At 36.4% G+C, this 13,336-nt stretch overlaps 2 non-coding genes across 2 annotated transcripts; both read right to left on the reverse strand.

Annotated features, from left to right (window-relative positions):
- Nucleotides 1–1,057: 1,057 nt before the first annotated feature.
- Nucleotides 1,058–1,131, reverse strand: TRNAR-CCG (transfer RNA arginine (anticodon CCG)). Its single transcript has one exon. It is a non-coding gene; the product is annotated as a tRNA-Arg (tRNA).
- A 158-nt stretch (nucleotides 1,132–1,289) lies between these two features.
- Nucleotides 1,290–1,363, reverse strand: TRNAP-UGG (transfer RNA proline (anticodon UGG)). Its single transcript has one exon. It is a non-coding gene; the product is annotated as a tRNA-Pro (tRNA).
- Nucleotides 1,364–13,336: the final 11,973 nt, after the last annotated feature.

A 13,336-nucleotide genomic window follows, 5' to 3' on the forward strand; every position in this document is an offset into this window, starting at 1 on the left:
CAAGTTACTCTTTTCAATAGGTGGAATTTCTGTAATATTGGGCTCTACTCGCTATAATAATTAATATTTAAAAAACCTAATCCGTCTAGAGGGTCGAATGATTGGATCAATAAGATCGAGAAATGAAAGGACAAACTGGATATTCATATTCTTTCTTACACCTAAACGTGAAATTCACAAAACTTTGGCTATGTCTGTGGAGAGTTTTCTTCCAGTCCAGTCTCTGGACCGATAGCTACTGGTAAAAAGATAATGCTAGGTGATCTAATCGTACTGATTGAGAATTCATTCACCCTGTAAGAAGATTACATTCGACAATTTGTGAAGGGGTTTGCCGGTGCTATTCATTAGTTGCTCGATGAATGATTTCTAGGATAATGAAGAGATTTCTACTATAGATCTCCTCTCATCCATGTTCATTCATACATATCCTATAGTAGATATAGGATAATTGGTATGAATTGGGACAATTGATCTTTTGTATTCTGATCTCAAGGTTACGAAAAGAAAAATTTAGGTAATTGTCTCATGAAGATATGTATAAACCATATTTCATTCAGTTCTTCCACGCCTACTATAACTATAATTAGTTATTTCGGTTTCTTATTGGCTTCTATCATTTTCACCCTAGTCCTATTCATTAGTTCGAGCAAGATACAACTTATTCAAAATGAAGGAAGGGGAAACCCTCTTAGTTCACTATTTCAATTTCAATAATTTTGTTTATTCCCTCTATATAAATTTCTGATCATTGAGATTCATAGCAAATTAAGGGTACTATCCAGTATAGCTATTATCCCTACTTATTCCGTTGAATAGAAATGATTGAGGCTTTGCCATTCGGAATTGTGTTAGGCCTAATTCCTATAACTTTGGCCGGATTATTCGTAACTGCATATTCACAATACCGACGCGGTGATCAATTGGATATTTGATCCTGGAATATCCTCCAATTTCATTGGCCTCCTACTTTTCCTGGGAGGTCAGATTCCATTGCTCGTTCCAGTTGGAATGAATTATCGATAATTTTGAGGGTTCGATTTGCTAGGAACAGAATCACGCTCTGTAGGATTTGAACCTACGGCATCAGGTTTCGGAGACCTACGTTCTACCGAACTGAACTAAGAGTGCTTTCTTTAATATTTAGAGATGAAGGAAAAATACCTTTTGTTGATACTCTTAGAGCAAAACACTTTCGCATCTGATACAATTCAATTATTTGATGTTCCCGTCGAATCGATATCAAATGATCTTTCATTCCTTTCTTTCCATAGAAAAGAAGGGAAAGGTAGGGATGACAGGATTTGAACCTGCGACATTTTGTACCCAAAACAAACACGCTACCAAGCTGCGCTACATCCCTTCTAATCATTAGACAATGTTATTTTAATTTTATTTTATAGAATTCGAAATATGTTTCCCACATTTTTCCACCTTCATTTCTCTTCGGTCTCGTGAGTGAAAAGACTTTATACATGTAAGGTCTATTATCTAGAATATCACTATTAATTATGGTGATGAAACATCTTTTTCCTTTTCTATAAATAGGACCACAGCCCGGATCACATTATATATATATTCATCAGTTCCGAGTTTTCTCTAGGATTCATAACTATTGATACGGTTGAATCACTTACACATTATGATCAATAAGGAGAATTTACAATGCAAGATCTAAAGACCTATCTTTCCACAGCGCCTGTGTTAGCTATTTTATGCGTTAGTTTTTTAGCCGCCCTATTGATAGAAATCAATCGTTTTTTTCCAGATGCTCTTTTTCTTTCCTTTTTTTAATTTTTTTTCTTAAAGCCAAGGGAAAAAGGATTGTGCTAGATTGACTTCTCCTACCTCTTGGAGAAATTAGTGCATTTAGCCCCAAAAAGGATCTAAGTTTAGGACAGGAAGGGGGTAGAATTCAAGTAGAAATATCGATCTAAAGATTCTTTCCACATTCAATTTTGTAAGTAAAACTGAAAAATCACTCCTGATCAATCATTTTTTTACTTTCAAATGTTTCACCGTAGGATCTCCGGCTATCAACTTCTATCCCTTTTTCCCTTTTTATTTTTGAGGTCGAAAAGCAAAACCAATATTCAGAGTAAGTTTATGGCCAAGAGCGGAGATATAAGAGTAACAATTACTTTGGAGTGCACTAGTTGTACCCAATATAGTGTTTATAAAAGATTCCCAGGGATTTCTAGATATACGACTCGGAAAAATCGACGCAATACACCTATTCGATTGGAATCAAATAAATTTTGTCCCTATTGTTACAAGCATACCATTCATGGAGAGATAAAAAAAACAGATTAAACGTACTACCCATGGATAGGAATAAATCACAGATATAAAAAGAAATGGTATTTCAACAAGATCTTTAATGGAACACTATTTTAAAAAGATTTGGAATAAATAGTATTCAAAAGGTTCATGAAACAAACTATGGATAAACCCAAGCAATCTTTTCGTAGACATTTGAAACCAATTTGCAGACGTTTGAAACCAATTCGTAGATATTTGAAACCAATTCGTAGACATTTGTCACCTATTAGGTCGGGAGATCGGATCGATTATAAAAATATGAGCCTAATTAGTCGATTTATTAGTGAGCAAGGAAAAATATTATCCGGCCGAGTGAATAGCTTAACTTCAAAACAACAACGTCTAATGACTAACGCTATTAAACGAGCTTGTATTCTATCTTTGTTACCTTTTCTTTATAATGAAAACTAATTTGATCCATGGGAAATAAGCCTACTCCTTAATCAAATCGAAGCTGGAATATATGTTCGATAAAGATGCAGATCTTGAGTCTATTGTTTAAAAAGTCGACAGGATTTCATTTTTGGAAAAGAATTGGATTGAATTCTTTTCGTTCATTTCCAATCCAATATGAAACAACTTTTCAATATTTCGACCTTCCCGGAGGGAATTCTCCGGGAGAATCTGTTCTATCCATTCCATCTTTACCTATTTATTTCATCTATACCTAACCTATTTCATCATACGATAATTTGTTAAAGATGCTGGAAAAGCAATTACTATCTAATACAACTATTTCTGCAAGTGTTTTACGATTTGGAAGCAACTGCCTCTTGTATAAATATTGGATGAATCTATTATAAGAAACCCCATTGGCACAAGCTGCTGCATTGATCCGAGTAATCCACAAACGACGAAGATCTCTCTTGCGTTTACCTCTATCTCGGTGGGCGGAAACTAAGGCTCTAGCTTTCCGTTGGTTAGCAGTTCGACAAAGTTTCGAATGGGCCCCTCGAGAGCCTGATACAAATGCAAGAATTTTTTTCCGACGTTTTCGAGCTATATATCCACGTTTCACTCTGGTCATTGAAGTTTACTCTCATGAATCGCTAATATTTTTCTCGGTTAGTCATTTGTTTTGTTTGGTCCATTGAGAATAACACTGATTCTTCTTATTTAGAAAATAAAAGTTCCAATGGCTTTTGCTACTGCAACCTTCCCAACCATAATTCCCTTTGGATAGGCATCTTCCTGGTAGGCAAGGACTGGGACCTTGTACTGAGAATGAGAAAAAATCATGGGTTTCATAGTTTCTATGGTTCTTTCTCCAACGGTAAGGTCCTCTCTATACGCCGGAGCCTTTTATTCATTTCTGAAATATGAGATGAGTATGTTATCGGTAACTTGTACGGTTTACCATCTCCAGCTCTACTCTTGAATCATTAAGTAATAAATACTCTTATTACAAGATCTATTAATACAGTAACGACATGTAATTCTGGGGTTGGCCAGGTAGCTGACCCTGTTGTTCCGTTCTCGTGGCAATATGAGCATAAACTTTATGCTTCCTCAATTTGCATGATTTCCCCGCTCAATGGATTGATGACCATTCGCTACCAATGAGGAATTTCTTTTCATCCCACATCAAGGTGATTAGATTTGCACCAATGGAAACCATAAATTGAATCCCCGGTAAGGTTAGATGATGGATCTTTACTTGCTTACAGTGGGAAAATTCTTCTGTTATTCCGTTGTAAGAATTTCCCAGTCTGTTTAAGTTTCTGATCCAGACAAGTCGCACATACACCCTAGCACATACTCCTCTACGCCGAGGACATCCTCGAAGAGCAGGAGATTTTTTTCTATTCTCTATTGGCTGTCTTGCATTTCTAATAAGTTGTTGAATAGTGGGCATTCTAGCTGTATTGTATGCGGAATCAACTGGTTCGGATTGATCCTAACCATACCATATCAGGTGATTATGAAATGAATCACTTCCCCCTCCCCCCTTTTTTTTTGAAAAGGAACAAAGAGATCACAGTTTACAGTTCATTATAAAAATAAATTAAAAAGAGGATCTTCCGCTATGAGATCAACCTTCCGCTACGACATCAACAATGCCATAAGCTTGGGCTTCTGTTGCTGACATAAAAACATCTCTGTTTAGGTCCCGTTGAATTACCTCTCCGGGTTTGTCCGTTCTTTCTATATAACATCTGGTTATGTAATCGCGAAGCATCATTACGTGTTTCGATTCGTTATGAAAATTTGCAGTCGATCCGTCATAATAGGAACTAGCAGGTTGGTGGATCATAACCCTAGCGTGAGGTAATGCTATACGTTTAGGCATTTCTCCCCCGATTAGGATGAAAGATCCCATTGAAGCAGCTACCCCCATGCATATTGTATGTACATCTGGTACTATTGCTTGCATCATATCGAAAAGACCTACCCTGGTATTACTGATCCACCGGGACAGTTGATAAATGAGAAAATATCTTTATTTGAATCTTCTGCACTCAAATATACCATGAGACCCATGAGTTGATTTGTAATCTCATGATTGATGTCCTGAGCCAAAAAAGGTAATCTCTCTCGATAAAGTCGGTTGTATAAGTCGAACCAAGTTGCATCTTCATCTCCAGGGGCTCGGAAAGGCACTTTTGGAACACCAACGGGCATTTGTTTTAATGGAAAGAAGTGAAGCACTATACTTTAATATGGGAATGTAAAGTATATGAAGTTGTGTAACATATGAACTCTGGATGGATGGTATAGGGGAGGTTTTGAACCTATCTGGAAATAGAGCTTTAGATGGATCAAAGATCCATGTAAAAGATCCTTCCATTATTCGAGTTGATAATGTAACGAATCACACTTTTACCGCTAAACTATACCCGCCACAATCCGATTGTAACATACGGATCGATCTTTTGTCCAACCAACCCATTTATATTTTTTTGAGTCCTTTCCGGATAACTTCGATCAGAGAACGATAAGCCCCATTCACTATTAAAATTATTAAAATTATTAAAATTATTGAAATTATTAAAATTATTAAAATTATTAAAATTATTAAAATTATCAAAATTATTAAAATTATCAAAATTATTAAAATTATTAAAATTATCAAGTATGAAACATTTTGTATAATTTGAGCCCATAAAGTCTTTTTTATCGGAACTGGGCCTATGGATCAAAAATAGCGATTCCGTAAATTGCTTTAGAGTTGTTTTAGTTGCAATATTTAATTTCTGAAGGGACTCCATTTTATCGATATGCAAGTTTATTGAAAAAAAAACTTGAGGAAACCAAGAATTCTTGTAATATTATTGACAACTTCCCGATCACTTTCATATTATAAAGAATAGATTGGTGGCCCCTATCTTCTAACGGAACATGACATCTCTCTTTCAAGGAGGCAAGGGGGATTCAACTTCCCCTAGGGGTACCATGATCCATTCATTAGGTATCCTAAATAATTTTCAATTACTGTCTTGTTCCTGGGTCGATGCCCGAGTGGTTAATGAGGACGGACTGTAAATCCATTGGAAATATGCCTACGCTGGTTCAAATCCAGCTCGACCCAACCAATATCATCAATACCAATCTATCGGTATGGTTATATTCATGCTAATCATGAATGAAAAGATAATTGGTTATTGAACCCGACATCAATATCTATTCATATCGTAGATGCCCAATTCCGTATGAATCGATACATTTCAAAAATGAAAGAGAAGGATAAGATATTTAATCGACCTAGCACTCGCATAATCTATATGACCTATCTAGCACCTATCATGAAATAAATATTATCTAATAGTAGGTGAACTGTACTGTATTGGGATTGTAGCTCAATTGGTTAGAGTACCGCCCTGTCAAGACAGAAGTTGCGGGTTCGAGTCCCGTCAGTCCCGATCCAATAGTAAGTGAACTGTGAATGATCATGTCAGGATCTGGACGGACTAGTCCTTATCATTCCAGGGTCATGGGTGGGCCTCTGGATAAATTCGATATGGGATACTTCTTTCTATATCATCACCGAAGTGGGATAGATTCACAATTCCATCTAAATCGTGGAGATCCAAGAAAAATATCTCTCATGTCTGACGAACGTCTTCTGGAGGAGCATAAGGTTCTTATTCGTACGAATCCTATTCTTTCGAAATTATACCAGACATGTGTTGATCGGAACGTTTTCTGATGCACGTAAGTTTTTACTACTAGTCTTATCAAAAGTGATCGTATTAGGTTATACTGTTTCCATCGAAGAATTCATTCAATCCATTAGTTAGATTCTGTTACTCGAACCAATTCTATCAATGACATACATCTATTTCATGGATCTTGAAAGAAAGATTCATTCATCTCTATGAGATCAAAATGAGATCAAATCTCGAGCTATTTTTGAACAAAGTTAAAATAAGGAGATCATGGAAGTAAATACCCTTGCATTTATTGCTATTCTACTATTCCTTGCAGTTCCTACTGCTTTTCTACTTATCCCTTACGTCAAAATGGCCAGTGCAAGCAGTGGAAGCAATTGATTTTGATGAAAATCAGTTGATTGCTGATCACTAGATAGATCTTTATGATCCAGATCATAAGTATAAAATAGGTTATGAGATCTTTTATATTACAACAATATAGGGTGGATCTATTGTATTACAACAATACAGGGTAGGGATTGCTTTTAATTTTTTTTGAAAAGAAAAGAAGAAGTAGTACGGAGGAAAAGAATATCTAACCTTTTCTTTTGTACTAATTCTTCTTTTACACCCATATATGGATAAATATATCTTAATGGTACTTATCCATATATGGTAAATGTAGGATGAAGGACCTCGTACCATAAAATAGTGGAGCTGATCACATCACCTTCTTCCTGCTCTAGAAAAATAGACCCAATGCAGACAGACTTAATTTTGAACGTACTTGCGGATTCTTTAGGATCAAAGTTGAACATCTTTTTTCAGTACGAACATCTATATCTAGCACATGTTAGATATAGCACTTGAAATGGTATATGAAAAAGCAAAGGAATCTATGACTTATGTCCCATATTTTTCCGAGAATGGAATTCATATCAGATCCGATCAATTCAATTCAGAACCATCCGATAAAACAGGGACTCTTTCTATTCCTACTAAGAAAGAGAAGAGAGATCGTTCTTCAGTGGAAGAAATGAGATTATTGACTCACTCTAGAAAAGAACTAATGAATTCAAACCTGTTGAAGAAAATAAGATTTTTCATAGGGAAATGATAATGATAAGGGATTACGTACATCCCTTACGGGGATAAAGAGGAAATAATTCCATGTAGAGTGTTTCAATTTGGAACGAAGATTCAATATTACTGGATCCTTATGGAACAGAATATATTACCATGCATGATATGGAAGGAACACAATAATTGATTCTTAAGCATTACCATTATAGCCCACTTCTCCCCCACACTACGAGTGAAAAGGAAAATGTAAAAACTACCATTAAAGCAGCCCAAGTTATACCGACTATATCCATACGGATCATGTTCTCTAAAAAATAATGATTTCATCATCAAGATGATAAGGGAACTATTAACCATAGTGCAAAGTTGAAGTTGAAATGAATGGTCCACCTTTGCATTCTGAACGTTACTGGCGTTCGAGCTGATATGAGAGATCAATAAATCCATTTGTTCATTGACCAACAAGTTACTATAACTAACTCGAGGGTCGTACATTCAGGACGGAATCGGGATCAAATGTACGTAACTCACTATCTATATTGGTAATATGTACCAATATGTCTCCAGAGGTTCTATAATGGAAATACAGACTTTTCCTTCCATTTACTTACCTCAACAAGGTGACACCCGGATTCGAACTGGGGATGGAGGATTTACAGTCCTCTGCCTTACCGCTTGGCTATGTCGCCGAGATATGGGAATCCCATGGACATATCGAATCTTTTGTCCTTTCAAGTCATTCGTCCGTCCTTTAAGTATAGTATGAGATGTATGATAAAGTCAACCATAAAGGAAATGGATCTAATTTGTTCTCCGTCTTTCTTTCGATCTGACTATTTTCATTAGGAAATTTTCTAAGTGAGATTAACATTTAAGAATGGTTTGATTCATTCATTCATAGCTCCATTTCACGTGGTTGGAAGAAAGTATCAAAGTACCTCTTCCTTATCCTTTTTTTTTTTTTTAATTGGAAGTATATCTGGATACGGGTAGAATTTCATGGGATATAGTGAAGACTGAATATACATCCGAATCTTTTTTGTAGGATTGATCCATATAGATCAATCGGGAATAATTTAATAGATTTTTCTATAGATGGGAAACTTCCAATGCGATTAGATGAAAATGAGGGAGCGTTTACAATCCCTGAATTTGGTAAGATACAATTTGAAGGATTTTTTCGTTTTATCGATCAGGGCTTGATGGAAGAACTTCATAATTTTCCAAAAATTGAGGATATAGATAAAGAAATTGAATTCAGACTTTTTGGTAATGAATATGAATTAGCAGAACCTTTCATCAAAGAGAGAGATGATGTATATCAGTCCCTTACATATTACTTTGAATTATATGTACCAGCAAGATCGATTCGGAGTAATAGTAGGCAGATACAGAAAGAAACTGTATTTCTCGGAAATATTCCTTTAATGAATTCCCATGGAACATTTGTAGTAACTGGGATTTACAGAGTTGTAGTTAATCAAATATTACTAAGTCCTGGTATTTATTACCATTCGGAATTAGACCATAATAGAATTAATTATATATATACTGGCACTCTGATTTCAGATTGGGGAAGAAGATCGAAATTAGAGATCGATGTGGGAGAAAGGATATGGGCTCGTGTAAGCAGAAAACAAAAAATATCTATTCCAGTTCTATTATCAGCTATGGGTTTAAATCTCAAAGAGATTCTGGACAATACTCGCTATCCCGAAAGATTTTTATTTTTATTGAAGAAGAAGGAGAGGTGGGAGCGGGAGGAATATCTATGGTCGAGGGAAAAAGCCATTCTGGAGTTTTATAAAAAACTCTACTGTATAAGTGGCAATTTGGTATTTTCCGAGTCTCTATGTAAAGAATTGCAAGAAAAAATTTTCTGAAAAAGATGTGAATTGGGAAAGATTGGTCGACGAAATCTGAACCAAAAACTGAACCTTGATATACCCGAGAACGAGATTTTTTCATTACCACAAGATGTATTGGCTGCTGTGGATTACCTTATCGGGGTGAAATTTGGAATGGGTACACTCGATGATATAGATCACGTCAGAAATCGATGGATTCGTTCTGTAGCAGATTTATTACAGAATCAATTCAGATTAGCTCTAGGTCGTTTAGAAGATGCAGTTAAAAGAACTATACACAAAGCAACCAAGCGCAGATCAACTCCTCAGAACTTGGTCACTTCTACTCTATTAAAAAACACTTTTCAAGATTTTTTTGGTTCACACCCCTTATCCCAATTTTTGGATCAAACTAATCCATTGACGGAAATAGCTCATGGGCGAAAATTGAGCCATTTAGGTCCTGGGGGCTTAACAGGGCGAACTGCTAGTTTTCGACACGGGATATTCATCCCAGTTATTATGGGCGTATTTTTCCAATCGATACGTCCGAAGGAATGAATGCTGGACTTGTTGCATCATTATCTATTCATGCAAATATTGGTGATTGTGGTTCTTTACAAAGTCCATTCTATAAGAAACTCCGAGAGATCGAGAGAAGAACATATGGTTTATCTACTACCGGGAGAAGATGAGGATGAATACAATCGGATAGCTACGGGAAATTCTTTGGCGTTAAATCAAGGAATTCAAGAGGAACAAATTACTCCAGCTCGATACCGACAAGAATTTATAGTTATTGCATGGGAACAAATCCATTTCAGAAGTATTTTTCCGTTGGAGTTTCCCTTATTCCTTTTCTCAAACATAATGATGAGAATCGCGCTCTAATGGGTTCTAATATGCAGCGTCAAGCAGTTCCACTTTTTTGACCCGAGAAGTGCATTGTCGGAACTGGGTGGAAGGTCAAGCAACGCTAGATTCAGGAAGTGTAGCTATAGCTACACAAGAGGGAAGGATCGAGTATATCGATGCTGTAAATATAACTTCATCGGTTAATGGAGACACTGTACGAACAGAATCGGTTATATATCAACGTTCTAATACCAATACTTGTACGCATCAAAAACCTCAAATTCGTCAAGGGGAATGTGTAAAGAAGGGACAAATTCTGGCGGATGGTGCGACTACTGTAGGCGGAGAACTATCTTTGGGAAAAAAACGTTTTAGTAGCTTATATGCCATGGGAAGGATACAATTTCGAAGACGCAATACTCATTAGTGAACGTCTAGTATATGAAGATATTTATTCCTCTTTCCATATCGTAAGATACAAGATTGAAATCTGCATGACAAGCCAGGGTCCTGAAAGAATCACTAGAGAAATACCTTCATTTAGATGCTCATTCACTTCGTCATTTGGACGAAAATGTTTGTAATGCTAGGATCTTGGATAGAAACAGGTGATGTTTTGGTAGGTAAATTAACGCCTCAAACAATAAAAGAATCATTATGTACCCTAGAAGGAATATTATTAGAAACCATATTTGGTATTGAGGTATCCACTGCGAGAGAAAATTGTCTTAGAGCACCTATAGGTGGAAGGGGTCGAGTTATCGACGTGAGATGGATCAATAGAGTAGATGATTCCAGTGATAATGCAGAAACAGTACACGTATATATATCACAAAAACGTAAGATACAAGTGGGTGATAAAGTAGCTGGAAGGCATGGTAATAAAGGTATTATTTCAATAGTTTTGCCCAGACAAGATTAGGCCCTATATGCAAAATGGAATACCAGTTGATATGGTATTGAATCCATTAGGGGTACCTTCACGAATGAATGTAGGACAGATCTTTGAATGTTTGCCCGGTTTAGCAGGAAACCCGATGAACAAACATTAAAGAATAACACCTTTTGACGAAAAATACGAGCGAGAAGCTTCGAGAAAACTAGTGTTTCCCAACTTTACAAAGCTAGTGAGCAAACAGCTAATCCATGGGTATTTGAACCAGATCATCCTGGAAAACATAGATTAATTGATGGAAGAATAGGAGATGTTTTTGAACAACCTGTTACAATAGGAAAGCTTATATGTCGAAATTGAGTCATCAAGTTGATGAGAAAATACATGCACGTTCGAGTGGACCTTATGCACGGGTTACACAACAACCTCTTAGAGGAAAATCCAAACGAGGGGGGCAACGAATAGGAGAAATGGAAGTTTGGGCTCTAGAAGTTTTGGTGTTGCTTATATTTTACAAGAGATGCTTACTCTCAAATCTGACCATATGAGAACTCGTAATGAAGTACTTGGTGCCATTATCACAGGAGGGCCAATACCTAAACCTGACACTGCTCCAGAATCTTTCCGATTGCTCATTCGAGAATTATGATCTTACTCTAGAATTGAATCATGCTATTATATCTGAGAAAAATTTTCAGATAGAATAGAGAGGAAGTTTGATCACAATAAATTGAGATCTTTATGATTGACCAGAATAAACATCAACAACTTCGAATTGGATTAGCTTCTCCGAACAGATTGTGATTGTCCGAAAAAATTATACCTAATGGTGAGATAGTTGGACAGGTGACTAAACCTCATACTCTACATATATGAAACACATAATAAACCAGAAAGAGATGGATCGTTTGTGAAAGAATCTTTGGACCAATCAAAAGTAGAGTTTTCTTGTGGAAATTCCCAGGGATTGGAAATGAGAAGATAGATGCAAAATTTTGCACACAATGTGGAGTTTGAATTCGTTGATTCTCGAATTCGAAGATATCAAATGGGATACATTAAACTGGCATGTCCGGTGGTTCATGTATGGTATTTGAAACGCCTTCCCAGCTATATTGCGAATCTATTAGCTAAAACTCGGAAGAATTAGAAGGTCCATATACTGCGATGTGTGACTTGATCACAAGTTCCGATCATACAGATCCGTAATCAGGAACTGTCATCCTATTAAATCTCAATGGGATGCCTTTAGCTCTGACATGACCCTCCAGAGGAGTAGCATGAAGCTCAGAATTATAAGCATCTTTTCAAGATGCCGAGAAAGAGGAATTAGTCCAGGGTTTAGATATTATGTATCAAATTGCTAATTGAACTCGTGAAAACACTTCTTTCAGATAATGGAATTTGAAATTCATTCTCTTTTATTTGGGTTAGCCCTGAATAGAGGTATTCCGGACCGAAGATATGGCTATAGAGTATATTCATCGCACATATGCTTCGATCAATAGTATTGTAACCATCGAAGTAAAGCAAAGCAAGCAGGAACCTAAAGGATCAAATGGAACGAGATAAAGACAAGTAAATCCCTAATTGAAGGTCTTTCAAGAAGAAAAGGATTGTTCGAAAGGGAGGAGACTGCTCAATAATTCCATATCTATGTTGTAGAATCATAACATAAAGGAATACTCAATTTCACTTGGAACTTGAGCAGAGAGTAGCGATCTCTCTTCAGAGCGAAAAAGAGTTTTTTGCATCTTTTTTTTTAGTTACTTGAGCCGGATGAGAGGAAACTTTCACGTCCGATCCTGAAGGGGGGAAATCTTAGAATAACCTATCCAAATCTTTTTCTTGCTAGGCCCATAGCTAACAAACCAACTTTATTGAGATCACGGGGTACATTCGATTATGAGATTCAATCCTGGAGAGAGATTATTCCTCATTACCTCTCTGCTCGTCCTTATTACCTCTTTCCTCGGGGTTCTGGAACATTTAAAAGAGAGAGAAATAGCTACTGGGGGAGATGCTATCGGGAAACAACTAATGGTCGGATCTGCAAATGATTATAGATCGTTCACATATGGAATGGAAGAACTTGGTGGAATTGAAATGGAATAGATTGGAAGAGAACCAAGAATCTACTGTTGATAGATGGGAGGATGAAAGAATTTAGAAGAAGAAAGGATTTTCTGGTTGACGCATGAAAATGGCTAAACATTTCTCCGAACAATATAGAACCAAAATGG

Source organism: Pinus tabuliformis, chromosome 3_2, assembly GCF_031772625.1.
Source record: "Pinus tabuliformis cultivar Carrire ecotype Pingquan chromosome 3_2, CPIR1, whole genome shotgun sequence".
NCBI classification, from domain to species: Eukaryota; Viridiplantae; Streptophyta; class Pinopsida; order Pinales; family Pinaceae; genus Pinus; species Pinus tabuliformis.